This window comes from Alosa alosa, chromosome 24 (genome assembly GCF_017589495.1).
Source record: "Alosa alosa isolate M-15738 ecotype Scorff River chromosome 24, AALO_Geno_1.1, whole genome shotgun sequence".
Lineage (NCBI taxonomy): Eukaryota > Metazoa > Chordata > Actinopteri > Clupeiformes > Clupeidae > Alosa > Alosa alosa.
Genome location: NC_063212.1, coordinates 28,317,520 through 28,327,054, shown reverse-complemented (window position 1 = coordinate 28,327,054; position 9,535 = coordinate 28,317,520). Strand labels below are relative to the sequence as shown.

General features: G+C 37.6%; 1 long non-coding RNA gene across 1 annotated transcript; it reads right to left on the bottom strand.

Moving 5' to 3' along the window:
• Nucleotides 1-7,132: 7,132 nt before the first annotated feature.
• On the bottom strand, nucleotides 7,133-8,801 carry LOC125289728. The gene is made up of 3 exons (XR_007192686.1): nucleotides 8,539-8,801; nucleotides 8,105-8,207; nucleotides 7,133-7,234 (listed from the first exon to the last, which is right to left on the bottom strand). It is a non-coding gene; the product is annotated as an uncharacterized LOC125289728 (long non-coding RNA).
• Nucleotides 8,802-9,535: the final 734 nt, after the last annotated feature.

The window sequence follows — 9,535 nt, the reverse complement described above, 5'->3', positions numbered from 1 at the left end:
CAGGTCTGGCCCGGCATTATGTGTTTGTGTGTTTTGGTGCGTAACCAATTAAGACCTTTCTAAGACAACTTTGCAAGATTGTTACAGTATTTTATTCAAAATGTGTGAACTCTGAACTCTGTGTCTTTGCATACACAGCTCAAGATGTGAACAAGCAATATCCTACAACTAATTTAAAGTTCTCAAAATATGAGAGTTTTATGAAGTGCTGGCAAAAATATCTGAAATCACCTGATGAGAACTTTTTGCACTCCATGAACATTTGAACGAGTGAATAAAAAATAGAAATAATTATCCCAGAAAGTCCCAGAAATTAGCCTAGAAATCTAGACGTGCCCCTAGCGGCAGCAAATTACATTTGCTGCCAGGGATAGTCTAGCAACTCTCCGTTGGCTTGTGAGCTCCAGAAATCGAAACTTTATCAGGGCATTGAAATCGTGTATAGAGTCGTTTGGTGGGCTTAACATAATGATTGATGGCAGAGTTGCAACGATTTGGCTTGAATTCCCTGCTACTTGAAAACAAATATCCTATTGCGTGCAGAGGGAATTTGAAAGACAACTGATTATCCCGCCCCTCAGACTGAGCACTGCGAACGGTGAGTGCCCAGACCCTACATTTTAATGTGGGTCTGGCTCGCCAGGCTACCCAGAAATATGACTTGAATAGAAGTTAGTTAGTTAACAATTCATTGATAAACTTTTAGAATACTTTGAGCACTGATGCAGTCAGCATAGGCCTCTTATATTGTTTGCGGGTAGGCCTACATTTCATTCCGTTTTCGACGGCAAACGCGAAACAGCGCCGAAACAACCACCAGTGGACAAAAAGAGTATTACATGTGTATTGTTAAGACTCGCCATAGAGAATGAATGGGGGAAATTACGAAGGTTATAGTTTGACGATGTACTCCCGTGCGAGCCAGATGCTATATACCACGGACATGTTTTTCTGGGCCACCGAAAATGAGGTGGCAGGCCGTAGTTTGGGGACCACTGCTCTAGTGTTGGAACTAGCATTTTCTAGCTTTAGTGTTAGCCTGTCTGAATTAGCATTTTCTAGCTTTAGTGTGTGTGTGTGTCCTACGCCTGCTTTAGGTCATACGCTTGTTTCATATATAAGGGCCGGTGTGTTTGCGTTGGCTTGTGTGTGATCGTATTGGTACGTGTCTGTTAGCTTGTGTGTCATATGCTGCCTGAGTTATTACAACAATAAAAATAGCTTGTGTAGAAAAAAGCAGCTGAATATTTTTCAGGTGTTTAACCCTTAGAACCCGATTGACGCAAAGTACGTCAAAAAACACACCCTTTCTTTTCTGTTACATTGATGAAACATTTATAGCGTGACAGGGCAGAAGTGGGGCTGTCCAACGAGACCACGCACTTGTCTGTACGATCAAGTATGAAAATGTAAAAAAATCATGAAATTAAATGAAATTGCATCATATTTACAGCCTATACTTCTCTGCGTTCACCTGCGCAGCCATCAATCTCGTTTGAATTACTCGCGAACCTGTGATCGCATAGATATGGCAAGCATATCAGATTAAAGAGGAGACACAGGGCTATTCATTGGTATCATGTATATCAATCCTTCTGGCTTATAAAAACAGACAAAGTGACTGCAAAATAATAACGTAATGTACACAAACCAACGCTGCACACCCATTACTCTCGTTTGAATTACTCGCGGACCTGTGATCGGATAGATATGCCACACATGTCAGATGAAAGAGGAGACACAGAGCTATCATTTGATACCAAGTACATCCTTCTAGGTTATAAAACAGGCGAAGTGACAGCAAAATAATAACTTCATATAGCTGGACTTACCCCACGTTTTTGTCTGTTTTTGTGGCAAAGCATGTTTATAATCCAACGCTTATCATGTTTTTCTCTATGGCAAAGCATGTTCATAATCTGGTTTTGAGATCCTAGCAAATTCCTGCATGGCATCCAATTCAAGGCTCACATTGCATCCCAATTTGTTCAACAAAAAACACCTTTTTTGCCTTTACTTTGTTTATGGCAATGCAGTAAAAAGTTGAGAATCATTATGAGTGCATACACACGCAGGCTAACATTCAAACTCGGGTCAAGTCAGGTCAGATCAGTTCGTGTCACAGATATGGAGCGCAGAAAGGTCATTTTTCATCACTAAATAAAAAATGGCATTTATTTCCGTAAATCACACACCACATATTTCTGTAAATTGCTCAGCCCCAGAGTATCCCTCCAACATGGCAATCATATTGCCAGATTCAGGACAGTCTGCCCTACATACAAATGAAATGCATGTAGAGCTATGAGCTTGCTGTGGTGAGATACATGTCAAAATATAAGAATTTTTATAATACGCTTTTTGTATTTTAATTCTTTAAAAATCTAAATAAAATCAATGCTAGTAGATCTGGATAGCCTAGACTCTGCTGAAAAAAACAATATATAATATGTGTGTGTGGCACTTACAATGACCAGAATAAATCCTTATGAATAAAGGTAGTGAAAATGTCCTAAAAACAGCTTAGGGTTCTATGGGTTAACAGTAAAAGGTTGTTAGTAGTTATGTTGAAGGCAGTGAGATTAGGCATTGCATCCTACCCAGAGGAAACTTTTGCTTCTCATTTGTATCCCTTCTGTTGCTAAAGAGGCAAAATGGTGATTCTCTTTTAAGGATCATTTAAGTATTACTTTTGTCACAATTATTTCTCCTAATTTTGCCTTAGGAGAAATAAAACAAGCAAAAGATGAGACACATAGCAATAAGACAAGTAGGAGTCACATAAGAGATATTAGTTTGAGAAGCAGGAGAAATACGGGAGACCTCTTATATGTTTGAGTGTAGTCTCACTTACAACTTGTTTCTCCTTAGGAGAAATAATAGAGCAAATGAGGAGACATTGCAATGAGAAACTGTTGAGAAGTAGGAGTTACAATTGAGATATCAGTTTGAGGGTCAAAAAATAGGGCACTCCATAGCATTTCAAACTTTTATTTTATAAAACAAAGCAAAACAGTTGTACTTTAAAAATGGACTTTAAGCAATGGGAGCTTGCACAGATGCACTTTAAAATGGACTTCAAGCAATGGAACCATGTTAATGCCTTGATATGTTCTTTTTATAATGTGTATTCATCTTTTTTTTGTGTGTGTGAGTGTGTATGTTACTATTATTTTTAAAAGCTGCACAAGCAAATTGCATTGTACGGACCAACTGCACAATGACAATTTAAGACTATCTATAAATCATACAACATGGAGAAATGAACTAATAAACAATAACAAACGAACTGAACTTGTGCCAAAGTGTGCCATACTGTGTACAATGGTGGATAAAAGCGTGGGCTGGTCAATCTGCGTCTTTTATCCTGGTGGTGGAACCAACCAAAGGGAGGAGGGAGAGAAGAGCAGAAAATAGAACATTGTTAGTTTGTGAGCCACTCAAAAATACAAAGACATTTGTTTGACCGTCTGCTTTCATAACTGTGGGAATTTTGATACAGCACAAAGATCAGACACACCTTATTAATCACTTAAACACAGAATGGGGGATGTGATAGCTACCACTCACATTTGCTATATGTTGCCCAATTGAAAAACAGATTTTATTGATATATTTGTCAAGCTTAAACAAGTTTGTTGAATTCCCTCACCTCATCTAGTGAGTAAACTGTATTGTCAGGCTAGGATTAACCCCTATCCAGCTTACCGCTAGGCAAAACTTTGTTTTGGTTGGACTAAGCCTATTCAGTGTAAAAAAAAAAATGGGCATCTGAAAATAGTTTAGTTCAGAGTCCTGATGTCAAAAAAGTAATTTGGGCAATTTGTTTTGTCATCTGGGGGCTGGCTCCATAGTCAGGGACCATAACAACTAAATGCAGCGATGCCTTGTTTAGTTCTGATAGTGGGTTTCAACAGGAACATTTCTCCTGTGATCAGTGAGGTTTAAGTGATGAGTATTGCTGGAACATGTCACACAGTCTCATTGAAGGGCAAATCTGGTGTAAACTGATTCAAAGCCTTGTTGTTCTAGCTCACCAGGCACTGTCCAAAAGACAGTGAACAATAAAATGTGTCATAACCTAGACAAGTTATGGACAAGAAAGTAAAGCTGACTCAATATGGCAAAAAAGCCTTCGGTATATTCTTTCCATTACAGGGTTTCCCCATGTTTGACCACCCCAAATAAGGCTAGACCTTTTTAAGACCACTTACATGAAAATGAAGACCTACATCACACCAATTATGCGGTTGTAAAACACCAGATCAAATCCATAATGACAATTAAAACAACACTTCCCCACGATGTGCTGTCCTCTCCTTTCGACTGATTATGTTGATTCATTGCTGCCGGTGCGAAAACCCAAAGTATTGTTTGTGCATATTCCAAGAAATTAGACTAGTGTAGTTGTCACAATACCAAAATGATTGTTTTGATACCGATACCACATCAAGAATAGCGATTTCGATACTTCTTCGATAATTCTTAAAAAATGTATTTGAGTTGGGGGCCCAGACCACCTTGACATCATCAGTAATATTTAATATAGTGTTATCATTCACACCAGTGGGCATCCTAGATTCTGCTTGACTCTTTCCACACACACAGAAAATGATGGCTTAATTCATATGTTTCTATTTCATATACCTTCGAATTCATATAAAGTGTACAGTTAATGTATAGTATTTTTTAATCTGCATAATTACTATTAATCTGCTTAATTGCTAAACATATTTAGTCATTTGAATACTTAATATTTATTTTTAAACTATTACACCTAGGCAAATTTGAATGTGGTGTGTAGGCCTAGGTGTAATTGAGTGCTTGTCACTTTAATACGTGAGTAATTACTGTAGCCTTCAGTCTCACGGTTTAAGGCTAGTGAATAATAGTTGCACATAATGTATAAGGATATGTGGATTAGGGCTGGGCGATAAAACGATAGCGATATGTATCGCAATAGACATGTAATCAATATCAATAAAAAATACGTTCGATAGAACATTCGATAATTAAAACACACACCTCCCGCCTTACGTTGTCCATAAATAAATAGGCTAAATATCTTGCATTGTATGTCCAACTCTACCAGAGTAGGCGATAGAAGTAGGCCTACCTCAACTCAGACTCTCAATGAGTCCTTGCCCCGTGCACTCTCTCTCTCTCTCTCTCTCCCTCTCAACAGGCGCATCCCTCCTCATGCACATGTAATCCAAACATTCACAATGGTGCAAGACGACTGGCTAAATTATTAAATCCGGTTAGCATCATTAGCACAAATTTGTTCAAAACTGTTGCATTCAAATTGACTGCTAAGTTCTAATCATTTCAATCCCGATACAAATGGAAAAGTATTAAGTATTAAGTATTAAGACTCAAATGGGCCCAAGGAGAAAAAGTATTCATTCGAAACTTAAACACACGTGGGGAAACTGAACAGTCTAACCAGTAGACTATGTTAAACTAGCAAATTAAGCTACTTTGTTTACAATATTTCCAGGCTTCAACCAGTGCTGCTTTTCATTCAGACTTATGTGCACATTTATTTATTTGAGTGTTTTACGTGATTGTGTTGCTATTTCTTTTCCCTGTTTGCTTTGATTGATAACTGAGGTGATTAAAGGAAGGTTAGGTTTAAAATAAAAGTGTTTAAATTTAACTTTTTTTCCCTTCTGGTCCTTATCTGAAATAGATTTTTTTTAAAAATCAATAATTATCGATATCGACCGATATGAAATACTTATATCGTGATAGTTTTCAGCCATATCGCCCAGCCCTAATGTGGATGCAATTCATTGTTGTCTGTCATTAGATAAAATAAATGTAAATAAAAAAACTATCAAGTTTATAGAAGGGATCATGTTCAATAATGATTTTAGCACTAATGACGAATGACATACATGACCTGAGCTAGCAGAATTAGTTAGCAAGGAGCTCTCTCTAGATGTAAAAGTTTGCGCTGCCTATTTCTAAATGACATTAAACCCACTAGTAGACCTACGTACATCTCATAGCCTAGGTAGGTTAGCTACACAAAGTTGAGAGGTGCAAGTGAGCAAATCAACTTGATATTAGCCTATTATTATGTGTTACCACATAATCACTTAAGCTAAACTAGCAGCCATGTCTTGCTGTTTATGGCACGACAAAGCGCATATGTGTGTGAGGAGAAAAAAGACAGCACAGCCACAGGCTTGGGGAGGAGGCACTAGAAGCATGCCTTGTGCGCACAAACAAGAACACAGGTCATTCTTAAAAGTATTGATACTAATAAAATTAGGTATTGTGACAACTGCTAGTATCGGTGCACCGTGCAACACTAAATTAGACGATCTCTGACGTTACGCAACCCCCTGTTGAAATTTCACATTGTTGTTGTTTTTTCCCCCATTTCTCCTTGCTTGCAGGCTAGTAGAATTAACATTTAAGACCTTCGTTTAAAACATTAAGACTTCAGCAACGGAATTTTAAGACTTTTTCAGACCTTAATTAAGGAACATGACATTTAAGACCGTTTAAAGACTTTTAGGACCCTGCGGCTACCCTGCATTAGGTCAGGAATACCAAAAGTACTTCTATCTGGCTCTGGGCTATACTTCCCTGTCCATAACTCAGAATTGGCTGTGCCACATTTTTTCTTTTCCTATGAACAGCACACAGTGATTTCCAACAAGAGCTATGGATCAATTCATACCGGATTTGTCCTTTAAGTGATTTGTAAACAAGTAGGAGTGCTTTAGGGTCAATCCGGTAAATCAAAGACAATGACTCAATATTACATCTAAATTAGCCCAAAACATTTAGCTCTGATCACTCGAGACACTGACAATTGTCAAGAACAAAAACAAAATACAGAAAATACAGTATACACCATACAACAAATATTGTTGGTGAGTTAATCATTTTGGCCATGTCATTTTTTTTTACTTTTGATGCATGTTCAGCCCATCTGTAAAATATCTTAAAATTTCGCCTCTATCATTTCTATGACAATGTGATTTTGTAACTTTCGTAGCTACACAGTTTGACGTTAACTGTATAAATGTTGAATACTTTTACTGCAATAGAGGCCTATTTCCAATAATGCTCACCACAATTGGAAATAATTTAAAATAAGATAAAATTACCCCAGCTTCATGGATGTTTTGGAACCTCCTCGTAACAAAAGCCTCTTTGACCTTTGTGGATTCCACAGCTGTCCATCCGCAGAGCGTTCCACAGTGCATAACGTAGGCTGCAAATAAAAAGCAAAATCAATCTATCAGTGTGGTAATAATAGCTCTGAAACTGACAGTTCCAGTCATTGATTTTGACTAGCTGAAACGTGTTCCTTTCTGTTGTAATTCCCAAGTTAACCTTACACAAGGTTACACATCCTTGTGTACACATCCCTACGCAAAGAATGGTAAAAAATGAAGTTGTTACAAGCTGTGGCCAATGTTCCACTTACCATTGTGTGACAGTCTACATGAACTATTTATTGGTGTAGAGGTGAATTTATAAAACCATCAACTGTGCATAAGGTAAGACAACCAGGCTGAAATGACTAAAAGAGGAATACAATAATCTGTTGGAAATTTATCTTAATGCCTCAATTAAAAAATGAGGAAAAAATCCAACCTTTAAACACACCAATATTCTTTGTGAATGAACCAGGTATCGTAAATAAATAAATGTTATTCCTTAAAATCCCATAGAGGCAGGCAGATTTTTATTTTTAAATGCCAGTTATTGAACGGACTCAGGATACTATGCATCCTGATAAAGTTCCCGTGGCCTTTGTAATTAAAAGATAGATACAGTAGATAGCCCCACATCACATACCCTTCACCATACCTAGATATATCATGGTTTTATTTCAGTTAGGCTAATAGCTGGTTTGATTGCATGCTACAGATTCTATTAATTGCAAAAGAAATGTTGACTGGTAAGTTATTCATGACTGCAGATGCTGACTTGCCTATTTCTCGATCCCTCGACCGCAGCAACGCTACTTCCTAGTTTTCCTGGGTTACAAGAATGCCCTTTCACTCCTGTTACAATATGCTGTAATTTATAGCAGGTTAAACAAAAGTGAACATATTGTGGGGAAAAATATACTTACCATTTTGGTACGCTGTTTGTTCAGCAATTTGATCTGATGGTCTAGCATAGTCTTCCATTTTTTAAGAAGCTGCCGGCCTCTTTTCAGTGGAATTGAGCTGGAACTAGTTTAAACCAGTGGCAATAACGTTAGCTTCGTCATCTTGACTGACATCCCAAAGACATTTTAAAATTCCGTGCATTTTAGCTACAGCATGGCTTAACACCATTCAAAACATAGACTAAAGCTATATAAGGCAAAGTAAACTAGCAACGTTAAATTGTCTAACGTTAGCTTTATATACAAGCGGCACAGCCAGTGATGTAACTTACAAGTAGCTAACATAACTAGCTAGCTAACTTTATGTGCTGCTTCGTCAGGTTGTTCAATGATATATTGAGTCTAAAAATATGCAAGAACGTTAATAAACGCAAATTACCAAAATGTTAATATACCTTCTCTGAGTTTTCTTGGTGGCACAATCCTTCATACCCACACACCATTTCACTTGGTTTCACTGGGCGCCAAATCTTTCTGCACGCGAGTTTGTCACGTCCGACCATCATAGACCTCTGGAGTCTAACTTGATTTCTCCAACTTGCTAACAAGTTGCAAGTTAGCTCTGGGGTAGCAAAAATCAAATTGTGCCGCCTTCATGCACCATTGATTATAATATCTACTCAAAGGTTAAAGACAAAAGTGCATTCAGGAAAACGTCTGCATCAGTGCATCTCGATTTAAATCGTCTCCCCTCTTGAGAATTTAACAGGTGATCTCCTTATATGGGCATAGATGGTAGCTTTTTTGTAGGCGAACTTCAGAGGTCTGTCAGAGCATCGTCATGTGGTTACATCACATGGTTAGGCCTACTGTTTGCAAATGTGAACTTGAAAATATGTGCAATTAAAACAAATAAGCCAATGAAAATCATTTGAGAATTGTTGTACAACAGCTAGAGCTCTTACAGATCAGACTAATTTATAAAACAAATAGGTCTGAATGAGCATTATATGAGTTCACTTAGAGAGCTCTCTGATGGATAAGCCTGAGTAAAATATGAGATATTGAGCAAGTCTGAGTATTGTATAAGCCTTTGCCGAGATCTCTTTTGTAAATCAAAAAAGGACTAAACTGAGATAACTAGAATGAGAACGGTTCAAGCTTGTGAAGAGATCTCTTTTACAGAACTGATGGAGCCTAATCTGAGATTTACCAAAAAGATCTGAAATGAGAATTGCATGAGTTTACAGAGAGAGCTCTCTGGTGGATCAGCCTGAGTAAAATATGAGATGTATAAATTAGACAACACTGAGCATTATTTAAAATATTGATGAGATCTCATTTGTAGATTAAAGGGAGTCTACACTGAGATAACTTAACTCTTTTGCTCCAGAGACAAACCTGAGAAGCGGGAGACAAAAGCAATTATCTCATTTTTATATCCCTGTAATC